Consider the following 26,440-nt stretch of genomic DNA (forward strand, 5'->3'; position numbering starts at 1 on the left):
CACAATTATACAAAGAATAAATACACATGCACCCACACACACACATATATGTGTACATACTGCACATTAGGGCATGTAACAAATTGTTAGTTAAACCTTTGTCACGAGCGCCTGTCCAAAAATGCATTTTTATTTTTTATCAAACAATGCAACGTTGCCCCTTTTTGTTTTGCTCTCGGTACACGCTCGATCTATGTGTGCCTTATCACGCTTTTCCGGAAGCTAGGGTGGTTTCGTTACTCGAAAAAAAGGCCATTTACCTCCGGATGTTGGGAACTAGAACTGTACACGAGAAAAGATTTCCGATTCGAACCACTCGGAACAGTTTCACAGACTCTTCGCCTTACACCAACGATAGTGGAAAGACAGTAAAGGGGAAACACGATGTACGGATTTATTCAAGCCACCCACGATGGTACACACGGAAAGGGTAAAACATAAAACATACTGACCGGTGAGAATCGAGCGTCTTTTGCTTCTCAACCAAGAAATGCTAGCTGCAATGCAATTCTACAACACTTTTGACTGTTGATGCTGGATGGATTTGGCTTCAAATTTGTGTTTTGCCTTTCCTTGAAACAATTCTTCATTATAAAGATTGTTGCTTCAGTTGTACACACCAGACACACATACACCTGCGCTGGCCCTTCTTACAGCATACAAGCATAAACACACACATACACACAGCGCATCAATGAAGCACAATAATAAAAACACCAGATCTTTTTCCCTCGGTCACAACACTTGAAAGATCCGCATTCGCTTCACCTTTCGCTTCCCGATATAAAGCATATCTTTTCTTTTGCTAAATTTTCACCTTCGACTGCACAAATGGAAAAATGCACACATTTCTTTCTAAAAATGTGCCGCCGGAAGCAAGCAAAAATACACTTGCGCACGTCACAATAACACCATTGAAACCGGCCCACCGACAAAACCCACCGTCCGGGATGCGTTTACGGAAAACCACTGGCCAACGGTACAATACGTACGAAGCGTCGAACCTACCCTTCACAGTAGTGTGAAAAACTTCGGGAAAAACACTGAGGAAAAACACACGCTTCGGAAGCAACGAAAACTTTCCGTCGTCGATGCCGGAGACGACGAACGGCCCGAACCATAAAAACACAACCGTGCGCTATCGAGTCGGCTCAGCGAATAAATGAAAATGAACGTACGAATGAATGTGTGCGAATGGGATGAATACTTCCAGTGATAGGATTCATCTGACCGGTTTTGTATTTTCTCACTTCTCACGTTTCACGCCTTCTCATTTCTCATACTCACTTTGTGTACAACATCTGTTACCGATTAGCGCTTTGGTAATGTTGTTTGAGTACAAAAACGTTCAAAAGAATTGTAAATAAAATCAATTTTCCGCTCCACGAGGTAAAATTTACTCATAAATAAAACAAATCTACTATCAAAATATGTAAGTTGATAATAATTTGTAGTTGAATTGATAAAAAAATAATATAAAATGTAAATAATCCGTAGCATTTACAAAACTACATTAAACACGCCGGAAAGAAACCTCAATACATTTAAAAGGGATTTCAATTTGCAAGATTTTATATCAACGCTTGTAATCATAACAAAACACAAGGCAAAACGTTCCCGTCACAGGGAAATTCATTGTTTTCCCCTAGGACAAAAAAATCCTACGGCAAGCGATGAACGCTTCTCGCTATTTCGAAGGAGAAAATTAAACTGCTCGAATTCCTCTTCCCGACCGCGGTGGGGAAAAACGTTGTGAAAATTCGTTGTAACGTTCGCGTTTCAAATTCAACGGAAACAAAATTCTAAGTCCTCGTTCAAATTATAAAACTTTATCTATTTTATCAGTATTTCACAGGGACAGCAAAAAAACCGTCAGCAATTAAACAGATCTACAAAAAATATATCAAATCGTGGGTAAATATGATATTAGAAATTTACAATGTGGAATATAAAATACATATTCATAGAAGTTTTATTAAACTTTTTTTTAAACAGTAAAACTAATATGGAAAGTGGTAAATTCATATTAAATTTTGGGTTTTTTTTTATTCATTTTTTATTTCTATTATAACGGCATTTAGCCGTAATGTTAGCCCTAAAAGGCGTTAAAAGTATGTACAATTTTTACAAGACATTTCCTCCTTGTAATTTGCCCGGACAAACTCGGTTGTTTGAAATTGGAAATATCAAACAATTTCAAAATATATTTAATTAACATTACAATCAATATATATTTAATTAAATATTAAATCGTTTATTGATGGTATTTTCAAACAAACTGGTATTAAATATACTCACACAACCTCTTAACGAATAGATCTTGATTGTGATTGGAAGCGCTTACCTGTAAATAAAATTAAAAAAAAACACAATTAGAGGGTTTAAATTGTAATCCAAATACATATAAAAAAATCATTTAATATATTGATTTATCAAAAGTATCAAAATTCAAAATATAAATCGTTTATATGCGTTCGATTTTTGCTTCAGGTTAGGTATGATAAGAAATCGTTGGTTTGACAGTGAGATGGAAAATAAAACCGTTGATACGATGGAAACTCTCAACCTGCAGGGAAAGTGTATAACTCCCAATTGGAACTATCATCTCTCACATTCCATGGGACGTGTCGTCGTAGTTGTCGACTTTTTCATTGATTTACCTTTCCACTAGTGACACATGCATTTTCCAGCGTTTGGTTTCTGTTTTATGCTTTCCCATCGGCACCGAAACAAACACACCACTCTTGATCGAAATGCATTTTCTTCTTGTGGCAAGAAGCAGCACCTTATCCCGCACACACCACAAGACCATGTCCAAGCGACTAGATACTGATGAAGAGTGTACCGCACGAAGAGCCCACACGTTTGGAAAAGAATGTAGTGTGCGGGGATATTCACAATTGAATATGAATCAATTCACGCCAAGACAAAACCTTCCATCAGACTACCTCCCCTGCAACATTCTGCTGGGAAATGTGTTATTTTCTTTCTCTTCTCTTGAGACAAATACACTGCTCGTAGCGTTCTACGGTAGCGGTGGAAAATTGACGAATGAAATTTCCATTCCAAAACGCTAGTGTGTGTGTGTGTGTGTGTGTGTTTTTTTTTTTGTAGAATTCTCGTCTCGTTCATCGCATAGTTCTCATCCCCCACAGTAGTGATTTGATTCAACATTCGATGAAGTTGTGATCGTAAAATGGCATCAATATCAATATAGCCAATTCCAGCTGTCGCACACAGGCACTTTATATGCGGTGACTTCCACTTTGAACAGATGCAAGAAACGAATCCAACGGTCCAAGGTGTCACATCGAAAGCAACCGTGATAGTTTTTTTTTCGAACCAGTTTGAAAGCAAGGAAGCTAGCAGTGAATACGGCAACTACCAATCATTGCAAGCATGTCAACCGCAAAAACCATTCAATTTTCCGTACATACTATGATCATCGTACATAGTATGATCGATTATGATCAGAATAGACCACAATTATCTGAAACTTTTGAACATTTGGACAGGTATATATTACGGACATGCATATCAATGTCAGCCAATATCTATTTGAACAAGATTATTTAAACTGTAGCTCAAGGAAGATGTTTAAAACATAAAGACATTTTTCCTGCTGTACTAAGTATATAAGTAATTCGTTCTGAAAGTAATTCATTTTTGAAGATTTTTTTTGGAACATAAATTTACATTTTATTCGGCACTTAATTGGCACTGAAAAAAAGCTGCTAACGTCAAATATCATAAATTAAGCAATTTCTGAAATAATATACTGTCAACAAGATTTTACCGATTTTGAAAATTTCTGACTTGTTGACGTTTTCAACTGCGGCAGACAGGCGAATATACTGATCCAAGATGTTTAGGCTTTTAGAGATTTGGAGTACATGTTGTTCTGCCAAATGCAGTCATTGAAGAAACCCGCCTTCAAGGACAGCACCAACGCCGCAAAAGGGAGGCAGACATGACAGGGTATTTCATTTGGTCTGTTTAGTTATATTCGATCAACAAGTGACAAGATCGCTACACTCCATAACCACCTACAAGAAATAGTACCAACACCTCACAAAAATACAATAGAAATAATGGATAGACTGAAGTACATGGTGATTAATTAACTTCTTGAGTTGTAACTTCGTTGTTAGTAGATTTATTTATTTGTAATTTTATCCCATTTTCTTCAAATATTAACCTTCAGAATAATATTATGAAAACATGTTTGAATTTTAATTCAACTGCATATGTCACCTTAAGAAGTACTGACTGCCCAGATTCATTATATTATTGGATAATAATTAGCAGACATGACTTCCCGTAACAAAATTAAACTTGTGATGGGAACAGTGATGATAATCAATTGAGAAAACTAATTATCTGTTGTATACATGGAGAAAATAAATAAAAAAACACTATATTTCATTCTATTCTAATTGATGGTCAAATATATAAACAAAATACATTACGGAATGATTTGGCGCGTTAAGTTTTGAACCGTTTTAAGGAGTTTACTATGGCCACAGCAGATCGCTGTTGATGTAAAGAATTTCTTCTTCACGAGTAGACAAAATAGGAAGCAAACAGAATGAAAACGAGACCCAGAGCAAGTAAATACAACAAAAAACAAACAGCGGTATGAAACTGAAGCAAAACGACAAATGGCTTCAACAAACAAGACTACCACGACAGCGGGGACAAATTAAAATTTCAAACCACTCAGGACAAATTAAAGGTTCATTTGCATGGGATAGTAAAGACCCGGATGAGGTTAAAAAAAGCGACGTTGTACAAACTCAAACCGACGGTTGGACTACGAAGCACGGTGAAGTATTTCACCGACACTTGCCTATAAGACTGTGTATGGCGAGGTTTGGCTCAGTAGATACTCTCAACATGCACCTGGAAAAAAACTATCAACCTCAAGAGATCTAATGAAACTGGAGATGCCGGCTTGATCGTTGTTTGGTTCAATTTCCGTCGAAACGGAACCACTCTAAAGCGGATAATGGTTTCAGTTTCAAGCGTTTCTATCGAAGACGCTCGCACCCTTTCGCTTAGATCATGGCAATAAAATTCTATGCATGGACTAAAGCTTCCACTCTACAGTGTAAAGAATTTTCAAAGAAATTTTCTCTAGCAACGTTGTTTTCTTCAGCTTAAATAAAAACAACAAACAAACACACAAACCGTCTAGCGAAACTAATTAAAATAGTTTTTGCGTGTACATAGCGTGCCTGCTTCGAAACGGCATCAAGTTCAGAGAGGCAGGTTTGTTTTTTATACTCTGCAACGGTATCTGTTTTCTTCAATTGAACGAATAAGAAAATGTGCCAAGGATATTTTGGAAAAGGAAAAGTAATTTTTCGGTACTTGCATCTTGTTATGAACTTAGTTGAAAATTAAACTGCACGGATCAGGAAAAAAAATAAAACCTTCAACTAAAACCCCACGAAAACCGCTGGTGGATAAACGGTACATCTCACGGTTAGCCATGCAGCAAGTGAATGAAGAGTATTTGGAAGGCGGGCAAGAAATGTTTTCAGTTAACATCTTGAAATGCCGTTTCCTAACCACAGTTTCGTTTTGTGTGAATAAAAGTAATACAAAAAGAAACAAATGATAAGATTGCAATCGAAAAGGAAAAAGAATTAAGAGGAGTTTTAAACGATAAAAAGTTGGTAATTGTATTGGTGCTGTATTCCATTCCACAATAAACTAAATTTAACGAACATCATTGCCTAACAAACAGTCAATAATAAAACTGTTTCGTTTCTAGATTCTATAGAATGTTTAACATTTATAATTGGTGTATAGTAGAATTATTAGCGAAAAAAAACGATTACTCTTACTCTCATTTTGATAACATTCCTTTGGAATTGAATTTTGAGCTAATTACAGTACATGTCCGATTACTGACACACGATAGAATCGGGTGTCAAATCTTATCCCGACCCCTTAGCAATGACCAAATATCAGGATACTTGATAAAACCAGAAATGACCGGCAAAACCTTAGAGGTCGTTAAGCCCACAAAAGAGAGATGATACTGGTGCTTTGAAATTATCAGAGAGATTTCCGGCACGAAAAATCAACTACTGATTAAATCTCCAACATGCGAGAAATCCTGGAGAAGATGGCGGAGGAACAACTTCTCTCCTTCCAGCTCGTCATATATTTCAATTTCTATACGACGCAGTGAGCTCTATTAGAATCTCGAACACACTTACCTAGCAGACTTGTACGAATGACAATGACCAACGTCACATGGGCCTTCTCAGGTTCCAAGACCAGACCAAAGATCTGCGCCAAGGAGACGGGTTTGCTTGACCAATCTTTAACCTAGCTCTAGAGCGGGAATATTTTCTGTAAGTCAATCCAGATCCTGGCATACGCTGATGACATAGACATCATCGGTTTACAGCTTATCAGAGGATCAACCAGACGGTAGAAAATCAAGGTTTTCTCCCAGCCTAGAAATGGTCGGCATGACCTTAGAGGTCGTTAGGCAAAGAAGAAGGAGAAGAATGAAAATATAAATATGTAACGAACAACTTTGAATCCAAGTCTCTTGAGTAATGAGGTCTAGTAATATCAATCGAATTGTGTACATTAAATAGATCTCATTTTAGTATTAAATATATTTTTTTAGAAATCAATTAACCGGTAAGTTGCAGCTGCCAACCATTAGTCAACGTTTCACCAAATGTATCATAAAACTTTTTTCAAATCAAAATGAATTAGTAAACCCTATTTGTCATTAATTTTTAATATAAAAAAAAAATCCAATCCAAGTCAGATTGTTAAAAACACACAAATTGATGACAATTTTCCCTTGTTCCGGATATTTGTATCCAGAATTTATTCAAGCAGACCAAAGATAGGTTAAATATCGTACGAAAAACAAATCATACAATACCTATTTTTTTAAGTAGCAGCTAATACAAAATAGTAAGCATTAGTATAATAGTTTAAATAGCAGTTGATTTAGTGTAATATTTAAAGAATAGCTTTATAATGCTTCAAGATAAGTTGAAATAATTCAACATCACCTTTCATCATTATCGTAGTTAAAATTCAATAACACACTTTCCACACAAAAAAGTAGTCAAATTATAGCAGAGATTTGCAGTAAATGTGAAAATTACATTATTTTTATTTATGTATTTCTATCAAGATTACAAAGCCCTGAGATAATCAGGAGCATGTATTAAGAAGACATCACATTAATAATATCATTATTCGGGCGCATTAGCTACAACATTACATCAGAATGTTCTTCGAATAGGAAAACACATTAAAATGCAAAACACCCAAAACGCTTTCATAAGCATTGTTTGTTCATCAAAAATGAGTTTATCAGATTTGCATTCGAGGTTACAGTGAACCAAAAATAAAGAAAAATCAACGAACAACCTAACAGCAAATTTCCATTATCAGTTGACCATGAGAGTTGGGAAGGTTGGAGAGGTTTCCATAGGATCTTCAATATACCTTTTTTGTGATTCACCCTGTTCCTTATCCCAAAACCCGGAGAGCCTTGAATACCTTTGCCAACTCTCAAGTGTGTGAGTGTTTTTTTTTGTTTTGGTTCCTTACATAATACCTTTCTTTGGTCTCCTCTTTCACTAACTACCAGGAACTAACGCTTATCCAATCATTCTCCAATTACGAACACACAAACGTCCTCCGTTTACATCCACACTCGGCACGGATAAGGGATTCTTTTTTTTTTGGGGAAAGTATCCCGAAAAATCCAATCAAATGCGTTCTAGGACGCGTGAAATGCGACCATCCGTTGCTATCCGGCAGACCGGGTCGGTCTTTTCCTTCCATAATCTCACCTCCGAAAGCAGGAAAGGACAATGTAAAAGTCACCCAGTGTACACACACTTCTCTACCATCACCATCGGTATTTGAGCGGGACGTGAAGAATACACAAACACACAACACGGGAGAAAAAGCAACCCCCCCTCAAAAACCAAAGCCGGACACTAAGCGAAAGCAAATTAAATCTCTTATCAACCTTCACGGCCGGTATCGCTTCACAGGGTGGTACAGGGCGTCCAATTTTTTTGCACTTTTTCGTAAAAGGGACAGGATTAAGCACGAAATCTATTTCTTTTTATTTTAAGAAGTTCGTGAAGAAATGTGCTTAGATGAAAAAAAAACCCTGAATTTTATCGCCAAAGTAGAAACCCCCTCCAACCAAGCAGTACACCTGGTGCTTCATGGCCACTACAATAACAGAGCTGCAAAAAAGAAATCAATTGCATCACATAATTGAACCAAACCGCCGAAAAAGGAAAGAAAAATATTGCAAAACAACAGAAGGGAAAGGAGCAAACACAGCACCATAGGAAAGTTAACAATATCGCGGGAAATTAAAAGAAAGTTTTAGGTGGATTTTGTTATTGCTTCCTTCACGTTCCAAACAGCCGAAAGGAAATGAACACACAAAAACCTATCACATTGGTGATTTTATTTTGCATTTTTAGACTGTTGTTTTTCCTCCTTTTTTGTTAATCTTCTTAACGGAACCACGAAATGGACCACCTTAAGGTGTGCCGCCACTACTATTTTACATGCAACGGTGCGCTCTTCCTTACCTGACACACCGCCCTCGGTGTACTTCCACTTTGCTGCACAGTTTGGGTGAGTTTTACTTTACGCGAGTGCCTGGGAATGTTTAACGTTCCGACAAAGAGGACAAAGAGGATGGATCGAGGTGACGGTGGCGGTGGAGAAAAAAGATTCTACTAAATTTACAATCTAATTTACATAAATTTAATAGGAACGTGAGTTTAAGTAATGGCCAGCGCACTGTTGGTTCAGCGTGCAAAAACACCTACCAAAAACCTGGATGGTGAACAAACACACTAAGAAGAAAAAAAGGCAATTCTGGAAGATATAACATCCTGCGGACTGAGGCCGTTAGAATGCACAACAGCAAACAGTTCCTGTTTTCTCTTGCAAACAAGTTTGCTGCTGGGCAAGTGTGTTTGTGTGTGGAAGACAGTTTTCTTCGCATTATTGTGATCGAAATTCGGTTGGAAAACAATTTCAGGGCAAAATGCGTCGTTCCGCCCAAGCCATGCAACACATCTCTACGGGTATAATAATCCGGAAGAAGTTGTTTATCTCATTTTAGAAATTGGACTAAAAATCGAAGTTGGCTCTCACACCTAATGCAGCCAAAATAGCATTAAAAATATAAGCTATTCAGCATACCGTCATCTACATTCTACCCTCCACCGCCTGCCACACACACTTGCACATTGGCTTTTACTTAAAGAACGTAGTGAAAGGATAAATGTAAACAAAAAAGTTTTGCTCGAATAAATACACTTTTAATGCACTTCGTCCTTTACAACTTACGATGAAAAGCAGGGAAAAGCTGGTCAGAGAAAAACGGTACGGGAGGATTTGTTTGAAGTTTATATTCAAACACAACATGCGCTTAAAGGTAGGCAAACATCTTTTTATATTGTATTTTTAAGCTTACGCTATCATTACACCTCACTTCGTCTATTGTTTGATGTATAGTATTTAAATTCTTTAAACTTTATATTTATTATTTAAATTCAACGGTCCGTACTGTACCGTGGAAGGCCCCACCAGAAACGTTTTTTGTTTACATAGCTATTTTAAAACATTCAGGAGCGGATCTTACTTACTTATCAGGGGCTACAACAGGAGTCTTCTAAACCGCTCACGATTGAGCGCCGTCGTCATTCAATCTGTTAGACTAGTCTTTCTGGCAGACGCATTAATGGCTTCACTCAATCCCAATTTCGCCTCCACTGACCATGTGGACGACCTAAAAGGACTTTACGGGTTAGGTCGTCCGTTGCCATTCAAATACATTACCAGGCTACTGGAATCTTGACGATAGTGAGTTTTTCGTACAACTCATAGAGCTCTTCATTGTGGTGACTTCTCCATTGTCCTTCCACACATACGGGGAAGGAAATATCCTTTTCAGCATCTTCTTCTCGAACTCAATTAAGAGAGTTTCGTCACAATTAAGGGAGTTTTGGACAAAATTTTAGAAGTGTATCTGAATGTACTTGAATTGTAGAATTTCTATAGCTCCGATATATCTAGTCGATCGCTGCGACAGGTGCTTTGAGTGGAGAAGTTTCCTTAAATTGTAGAAAGAGTGGTTGGCAGGCGACACCCTCGCGCGTATCTCAACATCATTGTTGTTATCGGTGCTGACCTTTGCCTCAAGATCGATGAAATTTTGGACGACTTTAAATGCCAACGATCACTCATCTTTGGGTCATCATTACGTATATCAGAATTTGTTAGCAGGGCCTTTGATGGTGCCCCAATAAATTTGTTAATCTCTAACCCGAAATTTTCTACCGCAAGTTCGATCCTCTAATAATTGTCCACCGCATAGGAGAGCTGTAAACCAATGATATCTATGTTGACTTATAGAAGTTTCCAACTGTCAGTCACAGATGGTCTTCAACTGTCAGGTTGAAGACTGGAAAAGTGATCCTGAGAGTGATCCACCACCATACATGTGACGTTGGTCATTGTCATTCGTACAAGTCTGGATTTCAAAAGAGTTCTTTGCGTCGTACAAATTTACCCTGGCTATGCTATCATATGCGACCTTGAAATATATGAAAAAAATTAATGAAGTTGAGCTATTGTTGCGCCGTCTTCTAAAAAGATTTACGGCATGTTGGAAGTATGATCAGTAGTTGATTTTTCGTGTCGGAAACCCCTCTGATAGTTTTCAACAATTTCTTCTAAGAACGCAAAAAGTCACTTTTCTAGTGCTTGGTAAAATATCCTGTGGCGGTATTCAATGTGATTCTGCAGCGTACCACTAGGCCAACCAAATAGTAATCGGAATCGATGTTCGGCGACCTGGTCGATCTGATTGTTGGTGGCTTCATCCGGGGACGTGGCTTCGCGGATGTTATGACGGAGAAATTTTGTACTACAACCAGAGCGTTTGCAGCTGCAAATGGATCTACTACCGTTGTCATGGCTGTGCTTATGTAGACTGTGACTTAAGGATGATTTTGAGGCCATCCATTGGGCACTGATTTACCAGCACTGAGGTTTTTGCGATGGATTTGTAAAACAGATCATTTTCCTCTTTTTGTTTGTCTTCAGTAGGGTCGTACACATTAATGAGACTGATCTCTCTCTCTCTTCTTGGCTTTTAACGACCTTACAGGTCAAGCCGGCCATTTCTGGCTTACTAGACTTATTTTTACCACGTAGCCGGATAGTCAGTCCTTGCTACGGGCCTGATGAGACTGATCATCGGCGTTGAATCGGATGATCTCAGCTGACAGTCAATATTCTAATACGTAATTGTGTCCGAGCCTTTGGTGGCCTTTATAACAGCTATTACAGAATGTCGTAGCAGATTCATTTAGTCTCCTGAGGCTTCCGTTCCTGTCGTGTGGAACTGGCACCGTTTAACACATACACCACCAGGTCGCCCCCCAAACAAATAGTATGACATTTTTGCAATGTAACAGTGTCTTGTTTGTGTCAAGTGCCAGAACATTCCTGACGCGCAGTATTTGACTACATGGAGTTCAACACTAAATTTAAATTGCATACTTTGAGGCGCTGTAACAAGAGATTCAAGATTTTTCATGGATCCAATCACTTTTGAAGTATTTTTGTCATTCCTACGAAAGAAATGAAGCAAAATTGTTTGTGTTTAGGAAGAATGGTTTCCCAAATTTACTAAAGTGGCTCTGTAGCATCGACATAAAAGCCTATTTGTGTTTAAAATTTAATTATGATTCGATGATGAATAAGAAATTTCCTTTGTTACCATCATCCCAAACCGGTAATGAAAACGAGTTATGTGCGCATTGGAATACACTTCGTATAAACTCCTGCAGGCTCGTTGGCGCTGGGCATTAGCAACATTAATTTACGCTAATATGGAAACTTTTCCATTCCACAATTTCGATGAAAAAGAAGCATTAGATGATCGGAACAGAAAAATTGCCAGCAGCAACAATATAACTTTAGCTAATCAAAAGCGGATGAAAGGTTTTACAGCGAAGAAGACATACGAAACACTGGACTACCACTACCAAGGGGTGGCCCAAATCAGGCTGACCATCAAATTTCCTGGTTGAATTTCCTGCAGCCCCTTGAAGTTTTCCTTTGATTTTGTGTCTATAATTTTGATGAGCAAATGTTTTGCCTATAGCCTCGAACCGTTTTAGTTTGGAAAGTTATCTTTAAAGGCGTATGAACAGTAGTGGATAAGATGGATTACTAAAAAAAAAATCAACTTATTTTAAGCCGCTCAGCAATGAGATAGCATAGAATTTATTATGTACCGAGAAGAGAGGTAGGAATCTGAAGTGCCTGAAGCTGTTGCTAATGATCACACACACCGCCATTCTGCAACATTTTAAACTTCAGTGAGCACTACTGAAGGTGTTAATTTGGGAACGATTGTGTTGATTTCATACTTTGCCTATCTCAAACTTAATTTTAATGAGCCAGCCCACACAAGTATACGTACGCCAGATCATAGTGACACTTTTAATCACGGAACGGCACTGGATGCACGTGGGCGAATGGTTTCCATGCATAATCCTTTCAATGTTACAAGAGGCCACGCAGCTATGATTTTCTCCTATGTGCCAGAGCGACTACTATCCCTCAGGTTTGACGAACGAAAACGTGAAAAAGATGCTACCCTTTGTGTGATGTATATAATTGAATTTAATTACTCCTCTCCAATTGCAAAGGGCACAAACTAATTGCACAGGGCAACACATCTATTCCGCACGTTTCGCGTTTCGGACATCATGATTTGCGACGGTTTTATTCTTTCTGAAACATGCGGAACGTATTTGCTGGTACAGAAGAACCAAATAGATGAATAATTTTAATGAGACAAATTATTCTTAATTTAATATTCGCCACTCTCTGTCGAACGTGTCGAGCACTGCTGCATGTGGCCCGTACATCTTCATCGGACGGACCAACACAAATACAAAACAGTGGCTCATTGCCATCATTTTACTTTTACTTTCACCCGTCGTCGACGGTTGCATTGTGATGTGTCGTTCATACAGCAAGTCCTTAAAGCTATGCCTCTGAATTGATTTGAAGGAAGAACCTAAATTAAACTCTACATTAAAAGCTACGACGAGACGGTACCAGTGGCGAAATGACCTTCCAGCACCTAGCAAACGAACCAGAAGCAACTAGGAAAGAAAAGGAAGAACCATAAGGCACGTGCTTTGGATCCACCAAGCTTGACGGTGGCGTAACTAAAGAGAGAAAGGACCTCCTCATCACTATAGGACTCGTTTTCAGGCGCGAGGAAACAAAAAAAAAAACAACATAATCACAAAAAAATCCTCACGGCAATGCAAAATGTAGCATAACAATACTATGAAAGAAAGCAGCGGTGCCACAGCTTCACACACCAATGAGCTCTCAGAGGCACGTGCATCATAATGTTGGCGGCATAAAACCAACACCGGCCCGGCAAATTTCCAAGCAGCCGGATACCCAAGGTATCTCGTTAATTTATTTATGCTGCGTGTTTGCGTCTCGTTCGCGGAAGTTTTGTTCTGTGCCACATCATGATGTCAAGTCAGCAGCAAAAGAAAGAGAAAAAAAACAAACGCACGCGAAAGTTCATCCCTTCAAGAATTACTAATTATTTTTACTTGTATGTGTTGATTGCCCAGTGTAAATTACACAAACAGTGTTTCCTATAACAAATGAGGGAAAACGAAGGTTTTCATTTTTGCTGATTACTAAGGATAAAGCTACTTCTGACGAATGTCAAGACAGCACAACATACAAATCATATTGCCAATATACAGGAGTTATCCGAGATTCACGCTACTTGATAAGATAATGTTTGTAAAAAAAATATTTAAAATTTTGACAGCTCAATGAATTTTAATCAAAAATTTAAGCATATTTGAGACAAAGAATTAGGAAACGTTGGACGTCCTTACGGAAATAAAAAAGAACAAAAAATAATTAAAAAATTAAAAAAAAGTTAATTAATGTCCAATTATGCTGAAAACAAAAACAAATGTTTGATAATTTTTAGTATTGTTTTCACGCCAAAAGTCGATTGAAATAATACATACATTACAAGTAAAAATGGTAGTCCGTTTTATAACATAAGAGCAAAAACGACATTGCATCAGGAGTCGACATACGAGGATAACTGCTTCCCGCTTCCACTATAGTAGTGTACCTATACATACGGCCCGCCTGACCATCCTAATGCAAATTAAAAATAGTAGTGCATCTCGAGGTTTACCTCTAGCTGATGCTTAGCAATTGGCATTTCCTAACTTACACATCTGCTTTGTAAGGTGTCAAGCGAAGAATCCTTTATCTTTCGCATTCTATTTTTTTTTTTTTCATTCATTTCTATTTATTTGATATAATATACATATATGTAACATTACTAACAGTATTGACCTTCTAATCGGTACCGGATGATTCCTTAACTCGACAATTAATGATAGTTCTAGCCCTGGGGCGTTTTGAATGTATTTTAAGAATTGGGTGGACAAATTGAATTGGGGAAAAATTCTTTTAAAAAAACCCCTTGAATAAGATTGCTTAAGATTAAATTTAGAGTTACTTAAGATTAACAATAATGGAAAAAAACAAGGACAGAACTAAAAGAAGAAAAAAAAGTAACTAACCTATTCTTAACTACTAACTTATTCTATGCTTATGACTCGTGTCGTAAGATATGCATCTTCATATAAGGTTACGTAGGATTCTCTTTCTACTGTTTGAGCATTTTGTTATATATGTATTTACTTTTTGATATTTGAATGTTTTCTAGTATCCTATCGATTTGAGCATTTCTGTGAATAATTCTTGTGCTATACCATGGAGGTAGATTCATTATTCTCTTTAGGAATTTGTTTTGGAACACTTGTATCTTTTTTATATGCGATATTGCACTATCTCCCCAGATGGGTGAAGCATACAAAAGTATTGGTCTTATTAATGTTTTGTACATGAGGATTTTGTTGCGTAGGTTCAGTTTTGAGTTCCTGTTTAGGAATGGGTACAATATGTTTAGGGCATTTGTGCCACTGATTATTTTTCCTTCTATGTGATTTTGGAATGTAAGTTTTTTGTCTAGTAAAACGCCTAAATACTTGATAGAATTTTTCCATTCGATGTCTTTGTTGTTAATGATAAGGGGACGACTTGGGAGTTTCCTAGTACTGCGACACTTTGTGAAAAATATTGCCTCAGTCTTTGCATCATTAACCTTAAGTTTCCAGTTGTCACAGAATTTAACGTATTTTCGAATACCTTTGTTTAGGTTCGTCATTACTATATTCGGGTTGGAGTCCGATGAACTGACAGCAAAATCATCAGCAAAAGCGAATCTTTTGACACCCTGCATTTTCGGTATATCGTTTGTAAAAATATTAAATAGGATAGGGGATAGTACGCTCCCTTGTGGGAGGCCGGCAAGGGGTTTGAAGACTTCCGAATTACAGGATGCTAGGTGAACAGAGTTGGATCTACTGGTTAAGAAAGATTGTATTAGTAGGATTAGTTTTGGGGGGAAGTTATTGCTGATCATTTTGTACAACAGTCCTTCGTGCCAGACTGTATCGAAAGCATGTTCAAGGTCTAGTGTGACTACTCCAGTGGATTTTTTTATGAGACGTTCTTTTTTTATAATGTTTGTAAGTCGATTTAATTGATGAGTAGTGGCCAGATTGGTTTGGAACCCGAATTGGAATGGTGGGATGATTTTGTGGTGCTTCAAGTGTGCGTTAAGACGTTTGGTAATGATTTTTTCAAATATTTTTCCCATGCAGCTTAAAATACTAATCGGTCGGTAATTGGCAGGGTTCTTCGGGTCTTTCTTGGGTTTGGCAATGGGTATTATTTTTGCTGATTTCCAGGTGTCAGGGAAGTAGTTCATTTTAAGGCAACTATTAATTATGAAGGTTAGAAGGACGACAGCTTTTCTAGGCAGGCGTTTAAGTGAATTATTACTAACTAGATCAGTACCGATCGACTTTTTTCCTTTTACTGTTTTGAGAATTTTATAAATTTCTTTTGGTTTAATCAAGTCAGGCGTGTTGTTATGATCCAATGACCGGTGGTAGCTTAGGAATTGAGTTAGTGCAGGTTTAACAGAATTTTCTAATGGACTTATCTCGTTGTATGTTGTTTCGTTTGCATTAGCAAAATGAATTTTCAACGCTTCACATTTTTCACTTGGAGTGTATAATTTTTTACCGTTATATGTTAGGTGAGGCACAGTAAGGGAACAGCCTTTAATGATTTTGATTGTTTTCCAAAGGTTATTGTTATGTTGATTTGGTGAGGTGTTGATATTTTCCAATTTTCGAGACCACGAATGGTTTCGTAAGTCACGTATTTCGTTTTTAATTTCGCCTGCTAATTTGTTGTATAGGTTTTTAAGTGACAAGTTACTTCTATTCCTTTGCCACCTGCGTCTCACAACGTTACGTATTTTGATTTTGGAGATAATATGATCGGATAGAGTTAGACTGTATTGGATTGGTTGTGTTAACGGGACTGCTATTTTTTGGGATGATGTAATTTGTTTGGTTAGATACGTCACCATTGCATCTATCTGTGTAGTGTTAGTTATGGACTGGAGATCAAGGGAAGAGAGGTTAATACGATTATTAAGGGTGTCTTTAAACAACTTCCAGTTGGCTCGTGCGTAATTTGGCATAAGATAAGGAGATTTACTGATGATTTTGCTGTCAGTCGTTTCGAAATAAATTGGGAAATGATCCGATGAGAATATTTTTAATGTGGTTACAGGTGTTATAGTTACTTGCCCTTTATCAAGAATCAGATCTAGTACGGAAGGTGAACTATCTTTCGCATTCAAAACGTGTGTAGAAGCAGAAGGTGGTACTGGTCCATTTTGCTGGAGTGCTTGTTATGTATTTGAAAAATAGAAATAACTGCAATAGGTACAAATATTTTTAGTGCTGCTGCTGGCGTTATTACAGCTCTTTTTAGTTTGGCAGGAATAATTAAAAATGTTATTTTGTTTGTGCTTTTCAACAAAGCAATACATATAATAATTATTCGAGATAATTGACCGCATTTTAATAATTGTGCGAACAACACTCATATTTAGAAAATACTAGAAATATAGAAATAGAAACGTATGCATTAGTCGCGCCAGTAAGTAACGATATGTTTTTCTTGAAAGATTTAAAAAAAAACTATGGTAATTAAGTTGAAAATTTTGCTCTACTAATGATTATTTCTTTTTTTTATTCATGTAGAACGGCCTGGTCGTATTGACTAATCCTAAGTTACAAATAAAATAGAAACACCTTTCACCTTAACTTGGAGGCTTTTCTTCCTCCGAGACGTGAAAGGGCACCTTATCCCGGCTGTGTTCGGTTGCTATGAATACCTCTTATCTTTCTGTCAAATTATTACGATTTCAAGCACTGATCCGCCACTAAACATACGATGAACGATTTAGCTCCCAACAAAGCTTGGAGTCACTAACGCTTAATCTGTTTACTATTACAGTTACTACTGGACCAAGTGTCGATATCCAATACATATGCATCAACTCCATCACTACATCTTAGTATAGGCTTACCATTCCTCCTCTGTCCAAGTCATAGCTTAGAAAATATATAAATCAACCGCAAGTTTCAGAAATCCCAATTGATAATAAAACGGCGGTTACTTATTTGCGAAAATCCGTTTAACTAAAGTTTTTAAGTTTTTTTTTACTATTTACGAAAAATGCGTGTTACGTATTACTTTTTAACGTAAAAAATTGTCCATTTATACAGATCATCTTTAACGGATATCTACATGGTTATGGCGAAGCTGAAGGGCATGATGCAACTTATATTTTGTAAGCTTTCCAATTTTTTATGCTTTAATAAACAAGCGCGAAACACATCCTAGTTGTAAAATAATTATCAACAGAAAATAGCATTTAACAGCACATAATAAACGAAACGCAAACTTTTTTTGGGTTTGAGAAAATAATTGCGAAAATAAATTTGTTTTAAATTACATTAACTATTAAAAAGAAAGGGTAAAACAAGTAAATAATAAAAGGGATAAATGCATTCAAACGTAACACCAAATAATTTAATTGTATTACTTCCAGTACAACGCTTACACATGCTCACGCTCCCACGCGCTTCCAATTCCTCACGGAGAACGAAGAATACAAAAAAAAATACATTCCGAATACCGCAGAGCTGGACCTATTTAAAAAACCATGAGCGACTAAATTCAATATATCCCATATCCCCGTACCGATTTCGTATTACGTTTTCCGGCACGACACATCGCACACACGTTTTGCTTACGACTGCGGCATTTACTATAAGATAGGTCTGATGTCTCTCCCAACTGTCTTACTTGCCTGCAGTGGTAAGCTTAAGACCTCTTAGGAAGCTCCGCTTCTACCACCAACACACTCCTATAGCTGGTTTTGGTTAGTTGATTTGTTGCAACTTTACACTGCGGTAGTTTGTCTGCTCAGTCTGGGCTGAGTAGTCTACGGGCAAATGGTAAAACCTTGTCCGGGACTCACCTCAAATCCCGCAGCAAAAGTTCCATTCCATCATCATCAGTAGTAGCATCAACAGCAGTAGTAGAAGCAACGGCAACCGTTGCAGACATGTGGACGGAACTGTACCTTCCAACTATTCCCCCTACTGTCTCATTATTCAGAGACCTCAAAAACCGCATAAGCTTAGAATTGCTACAATTTCGGGATGTTGGAAGGAAAAAGCAAACCTCTTTTTGTTTTCTCCCATCGTTCTGCCGTGTCAAAATTGCATGAGGATCACCCATATCATGGACGCTCTCTTCCTGGTCCATACTTCCGGCAAGTTACTTTCCATTTTGGCGTGTTGATGGCACACGCATATGCCGCAACCCAAGTATCACCGTATTTCAATTTATGGTTAGCTTTGGGCCTTTTAAATGGCCATACCGCTTCCGGGCGCGGTAGACCAACCGTTGAAGGTGATTTTTGAAAACGGCCCACCGAGAAACTGGACGATGATTTGCAGCTCCCAGGTTGTGGAGCGGGCTCTTTCTGTAAATTGATAAACTTTCCCAGAAGGAAAAATGCTATCCATTCATCTAGCAGACGTGTTTGGAAATCCCGAAACTGTCCTCCACACGCTATGGTACTATATCAGACCAAAGGCCAAAAAGAAAAAGTTTGAGATTATACTCTTTTCTTTCATTTTTACCTTCAACTCGCCGTATCGTTGGTATCCTAAAGACACCCGAGGACACACTCAGCAAGAGGAAGGGCACAAATTATGCAAATACCAACAAATGTCTTCGTATAAAGTAACCCTCGCAGAAAACCATCCAAAGTGTTTGCCCGTTTTTCGCCTTTGTGAAAGGGAGCTGAACAACAACAAAAAAACGTGTCTTACTATTCACCTTGCAGCAGTGAAGTCGCGTATGGCAGCCCGTAATTTACGACTCGATGAAGTGTCTCGAACGTGTTCCTGGCGGAGGGTTGATTACTCAGAAGTATAAAAAAAGCAAACAAACCCAACAAGAGCAGCAGAGTTGCTACCCAAAAATGGAACCGGGAAGGAGATTACGCCATAAAGCGCACGTGAGACAGTACCCCGCGCGCGCAACAGGATAGGCACAGGACCAGGGATTGTGGTGACTGGTATGTGACGAAGCCTGAGATGAGTGAAGGGAAAGAATAGAATTATGAGTTTTCGGAATTCTGGGTTTTATAGCACAGGGTGTAAATAATTTGGCTCACCTTGCCATAATTCCTTGACAGAAACCGGGGACTAATAAACTCGTCAGATGGCGAAGCAGTCAATAAGCTATTCCTTACAGTAAAGTGAACGATTTTGAAGTAAAAATATGATAGCGGAATACATCTGAGACCCACATCTGATGAGTTTTTCTTCTGAATTAGAAAAAACATAAAGATAGATTCTGAAAACAAACATTGTCAATTGTTGTATGCTGCTATAACTTTTCTTTGCATGATGATATGAACTTGTCACAAGATTAAAAAAAAGATCTTACTCAGACGACCCGAAAAAATGAGTAATGATATTAGTGTTTCAAAATACGCGGAGACTTAGGTTTGTAACAGGTGTCTATAATCGAGGTCGGTACCACAAACCCAGTCGGCTCAGTCTTCTCGGTGTAAAAGGACCCGTTAGTCGTAACCGTGATTATGCCGCTTGATTATGCCCAACAATGGTGAGAGACGCAAAAACGAACCTTGAATCACCCAAACAAAACAATCACCAAGGATGTACCGAACACCCGTGCCCCTTTCCATCAGTGTGCATTCACTCCAGTTGTCAGGGCTAAGTACCATTTTTACAACTCCAACTCTCCCTTCCCCGAAATGTGCCCCAAAAGATGTTACTCCGCACAGCGAACCAAATGTTGTGCGGCATAAAAATTCAAATTTTATTCACCCGATTTGCATTATGAAAATTGACAACTGCCACCACACAACCACGAGCTATTGGACGAAGCAACACCCAGGACGGACAGATTTATCCCGATGGGATAATGTCCAGAGTGGGGAAAGGCTAGACGACATCGCGGGAGGAATGGTGCGGTGACTAAAGCCAAACATTACGCGATGTATAACAACAAAAAGAACCACTGAAAGCAAACATAAACATCACAGGTTTGTTCGTTTAACCACCGATGCTCGTTGATGAACTGTGGTCAATTGTATTGGGAAACCTAATGAGAAGTAAAGTGTACGAGAGCGACAATACTAGAAACGAGCAAATTAGACAAATCGTATTCCCAAAGCATCGGACAGGGTGGTACATCGAATCATCACGATTACAACTGTGTTTCGTGCTGACTCCATTAGCTTCGTTTGGTTAGTTGCGTTTTTTTGTCTGTAACTGACAATTTGTGGGATCTGTAATTTTGAAGCTCATTTCAAAATTTTCTCGGAACACAATGTGTCCCTGGGGACAAAATAGTACCGTGAAAACATTTAACGTGTGAATCTTTCCTATTTTTTGGCGAAATAGCCTAAATTAATCTAACAGCTATTATAACACTTATAATTTACTCTACATGCCAATTTGGTCGTAATGAAATCGTTGCTAATGAAATATGTAGGATTAGCCTAAAATCAAGAGTAAACTGTACGACACGAACCTTTTTTTATTACTACCATTATTAAATTAAATAGAACAAAAGAAAACTAGAATACACTGTTACGAGTGCGATAATACGAGGGATAGTATCAAACGAAAATGTTTAATCCAAAGGGCAATGTCAAACTGTCAGACGTCGAAAATGCGATATGGACCCAGGTAGATTTTTTTCTTTTTTAAATTATATTACTAAGACCATGGGACAAATCAGTAGGGGAAGCCTTACTAATGTCGCTCCATGGATCAACTATGATACACAGCAACCAAGAGATGAAAGAAGTGCGTTTCTCCATTTTTGCAATACATAAAAAATACATACATAGGATACAGAGTGCCTGCAAACATCAGAATCACCCATTCCGTCCAAGATTTCGAAAACCTCAAAATGTGCCCAAACATAAGCAACATGTCCGCCGGGGCAGAGATTTCCAACATATAACCCGACCACCAGGGAACGGATGGACAAGCTCAACAGAAGAAAGGAAATTGGTAAACATTCATTCAATGTTTTCCATTTTTTCCACCCACAAGCCAACCCATCATCCAATAAGGATCTCGGATCCACTTCTCAAGAGTGAAGTAGATGAGTGTACGGGAAGATATATGTTTTGGCTTTTTGTTTTGCCCCTTTCTCCACTGTCACTTTTCGCTCTCATCGGCATAAGTAAACGATCACACCGCAGGGGAGTCCAGAAATAGTCAATGCTCGCTATTCATTTGGTGAAAATTTGCCACAAGCCTTGCTATTCTACCAAACATTGCACAAGGGTCTAGCACTCAGTGGCGCAGTGAAGGTTTTTTGGATGGAATGAGAGCTCTTCAAGCTGACCGCTTCAAAAGTAAGGCATAGTTGAAATTCTTTCATCTTTCGACTCGAGTCAGATTCACCAACCGGAAGCAAATGCTAAGAGTCGAATTCCAGCCTCTCCGCTTTTGCTCCTAAATATTCAGACGTGGTCAACCGCAAATGAAATGTAATCGATTCATTCCTTTTCCCGTTCGGTGTGGGGTTGGCCGCTGCTTTGCACCAGACTGCTTGTCGTACATGTATGCACGGTACATGCGCCTACCGGTGCAGGGCAGAGGAAGAATGCGGACGGGTGGAGAGCAGTATGTCGAGTTACCAAAAGTCACTGACTGCGAGGAACCAGATGGCCTGATATGTGGTGGAGATGAAATTTACAAATTCATTTCATTTCAACTGTCCGAAACAGAATCGTACGGTGAGTATGCAGTGAGGAATTTAATAATAATAATTCTCAACCGCCTATGGTTTCCTCGTTCTATGGCAGTGTCTTGTCAAGTAAGAACACCATCGTCATCGTAACTCCATCTTATCGCACAGTACATAGAACGAATTCTCTTCAAGCTAAATTTATACTCCTGTCTTCTTCGAAACAAGTTGAAAGACACATGAGGAAAAATTGTATGATTGAAATGGACTGCGGGGTAAAAAAGAACATTTTCTAGCTGAGAAGTGACCATAGCTTATCTTCTTATTTGGTTGATGTTAATATACATCCTAGTTTTATTTATGAGTAATGACATTGCCATGAATATGTGCAATTGATCATTCTGCACGTTGTATAAAAACGAAAACCTTAACCTAAAAATGACCAATCTTAATACATCTTCAGATCTGGTATTGTGACCCAAAATCACAGGAACTACTAAGGCTTTTAACATTTTGTACGATTTTAGGTGTTATTTGATTCCAAGAGGAAAGGATTTTAACGCGTTTACCCTGCCTTTTAGCCAGGAGTACATGATTTCATCTCGTGATCGAGATGATCTTCTTTCAAAGTTTAACGCTTGAATTCTTGCAAAGCCACCTAGTACACCTTAATAATAAAAAAAGAACGGGCTAAGCCAAAATAGAAAAAAATAAATCGAGTAGGGGAAAATCTTTAACGCAACATTAACATCTCTTGCCACTGGAAAGCATCGCTTAGAGGATGGTATATCCGATTGCCAATATCCGATGACATTGGCCATTTGAGAAGGTTTTCATGTAGGGATGCAAAACCTCTTCAAACCTTCAGACGTAAGGGTTATACCGGTGTCAGATCGGGCAAGATTTGAAATCAATTTTCATATATCCCTACCAAAAACAGGTGAGGTCTCCTATGTCAACTCGTATGGTAGCGACTCCGCAACCGTCGAACAGTCCCCGAAGGTAGCGAAGTAATGCACATTGACTAATAAGGGAATGGGACCTCCTACCCCGGCAACCAAAACCTCCACTCTCTATCAACTTGACCCATTGCAGAGATACTACTCTTCCGGGTCTATGAGCTTCTGTAAACATTCACCCCAATAGGCTTACCGGGTTTCCATTCTGGCCTCTTTTAGCCATGTTCTCACATCACTTTCATCCTCTTCAGCGTGGCAGCAGCAGTAGCCAACCGGCCACACTTCATTCCTTCAATGTTGAGCAGATGGCGATACTGCAAACAGCATCGGTACGCTTCGTGACGCATCGTTGTCGCGTTTTCACCAATTGCCAGACTCACAGACAGCTTTCAGGACGCCCGAACTGAACCGTGTGTGGTGTGAACATGGGTGAGGAAGCGAACGACTAGGTAAACAGAGACTTTGTGTATCTCACTCCCATGGATTCCTGGCCTTGGCCAGCTCTCGTCTAGTTGATCCTGGAATTTCTATTACAAAATACCTGACGCTTGAACTGAACGTAGGGACACGGGTGAAGACAGGAGAAAGAGAGAGAGAGAGACAGAGTTCTATGAACACCGATACTCTGTTCCTTCCTAACCGCCCTCCGGCATTTTCCAGCTACACACTTCGTTTTTATATCCGCTTCGACGATCCGGATGACACTGTCCTCGGTTTCCAAGGGTAAACGCATGTACTTTCCGGTATGTGCCGATTGGATTGGGCCACATATTTCCCCATTTTCTGAAGAGACCTGATGACATTTAAGGGTTTCTGCAGCAGCCAGAGGGCAACCAGTAGAAGGGAAGAAACAGAGAGAGAAAAAACCAAGTTGCACTCGATGAAACACTGCAGGTTCAAGCGAAACGGTCGTCTTGTGTGTTTGTCGCGCTGTTGGCCAATGTCCACCCCTTTCTAGTACAATCATTCGTGGTGGTAGGTGGTGATATGTGCATACGAACCACCGCTGGACAAGTAAGGACAGAAGTATGCAGTACCATAGCCATACAGCACCACTCCAATCTCCACACCGCCGGAGTTTAGAGGAACGTTGCAAACGAACGCATCATCAATGAAGGAATCGGATGAAAGGGTACGATCCGAGGGTACTTACGGAACACGGAACACATCCACACAAGCGAACCGTGAAAACTTCTGACCGGTCGGCCATATTTCAAACACGTCGTATGAGGCCGTGAATTGTTTTCCAACAAAAAAAAAAAAACAAGCACACACACACGCACTCCCAGAACTAGTGCAAAATGGGACAAAAAATCGCCCTTCCCGACGAACAGAAACACGTTCCATGTCTCATTTGTGCCGATGTGCTGGCCCGACAGGAAAATGGAAACAGACGACGAACATTTGCAAACACTTATGGATACACGCCTTTATCAACCGCCGTGGTTTGTTCGAATTTGTAGCTTCAAAAATCTGTTCCCGGGGTAGAGTCGTCACGCGCGTCAGAAAGTATAGTCCACATGTTATGTGCGTCGCTCGCTGCTAGTCTAACATGCTGCACGATGGGAGTTTGTTGTATCGAGAATTGGATTCTCCTAGCTCCAATAAAAGAAGCAACAAAAAGGAAAAACATTTCGCATATCAAACATAGCGTTCCGTGTCCACTGTTTTCCCCCATATCGAAGTGGAAGAGACAATCGCTCACTAAATTTGCTGCTCGTTGTCGAATAGCGAATCGAATGGGATATGTGTTTGGACGGGGCAGTAAGGGGTGTTTTTATTTTCCATTTTTGGCCTTGAAAATTCGAAACTTCTTTGCCGATCGGAACTGTAAATCCACACCGCAAACGTAGCGGGCCTGAATGGTGGGTTTAGAGAAGTTTTATTTGTTTCATTAGCGTACTACGCGGTACATTCCGTTTGGGTAAGCTAATTGGTTTTGGTCGCTGATTTGATTTGCTAGTTTTGTTAGTTCGTTTGACTAACGGCGAACGGAACGAAGAGGAAAATTGGAAACGGGAACATGGGTTAGGAATGTTTTCTTTCCTCAGAGCTCGCTCGATTCCACACGTTTGCATCATCATCAACAAGATGGAACGGACACATACGCGCCCATCGGATGGCCAAATTATTTGCTAGCTAGGGCTGATTTGTCAGTACTATCGGTCAGGGCACATGCATCGGGGTTAGATGCATCGTGCAAAGCAGCAAAGCGAATGGGTGGTTGATTACTTTTGGGATTAGTCATGTTGATCCTTCCTGGTTGTGTTCGCTTTAGCGGAGCCTCGGTGCGTTTCATCCTAATTGGCACTGAGCTCCAGCCGAAAACACCCGATGGATTTACAACCAATATTCCGACCCACACACGCACACTCGTGCACGGTGCCAAAGGAAAACCAAATTAACGTAATCGTCAGCTTCTGACTCCCCTTGTTTGACCAGAGTGGGTTGTTTGGCTCCAGTGTTTGGCGCAGTGTTAGCAACAAGGGAAGGCGCGGGATAGATAATCAACAAACGGAAAAATGTACCTTCTCCACTGGCCAGCCTCAAAAAGCAGAACGAATAGGAACCGTTTTGGAGTTTATTTGTGTGTGGTTTGTGCCAAGCTAGTTAACTTCATGTACATGTTCCAACCAGTCCCCAAACATCGATTAAGTAGTTTGAACCGCTTTGCTTTGATGTACCACACCCCAATAAATGCGTGACAGGAAGAATCGATTAAACTTGTTAATTTGAAACACCTGCACCTTTGTTATTTTATGTGCGTATCAGTGGGGTTTTTGACTATTTTTCTTAAGCGCACACCTTACCGTTCCCGAAACGTTATGCGATTTCGTGTGTAATGGGCGCATCGTACGCTGTGTTGATTGATTTGGATGCAAATTTATTTGCATCGACCCCATTTTATTGACGGTAATTGGATGGGTTTATTTGATTGAAAGCGTGTAACGCTTATTACGAAAACTGGACATCAATCCGTAAAGCACACGATATAAATGGAAGTACAAATTCCCATTTAATCTCGCTACCATTCGATGACAGTAATTGTGCAGGATGTGAAAGTTGGTCAATCAGTTTGACCGGTAAAAATGAATAAAATACATTTGAATGGATCCATACCTTTT

The 26,440-nt window shown here is 39.1% G+C and overlaps 1 protein-coding gene across 5 annotated transcripts in view; it reads right to left on the bottom strand.

The window, feature by feature from the left end:
• LOC125767626 (semaphorin-2A-like) overlaps window positions 1-26,440 on the bottom strand; it is a 423,238-nt gene that overhangs the window by 247,037 nt on the left and 149,761 nt on the right. Inside the window, exon 1 of one of the 5 annotated variants that reach the window (XM_049434405.1) lies at window positions 1,009-1,179. The exons of 3 other annotated variants lie outside the window; for them this stretch is intronic. The gene's annotated coding sequence lies outside the window, so the exon portion shown is untranslated. Of the gene's footprint in view, window positions 1-817; window positions 1,180-26,440 lie in introns of those variants that run through there. One more of the 5 variants, XM_049434406.1, reaches the window with a different exon arrangement.

The sequence above is a fragment of the Anopheles funestus genome, chromosome 3RL (assembly GCF_943734845.2).
Source record: "Anopheles funestus chromosome 3RL, idAnoFuneDA-416_04, whole genome shotgun sequence".
Classification (NCBI taxonomy): Eukaryota; Metazoa; Arthropoda; class Insecta; order Diptera; family Culicidae; genus Anopheles; species Anopheles funestus.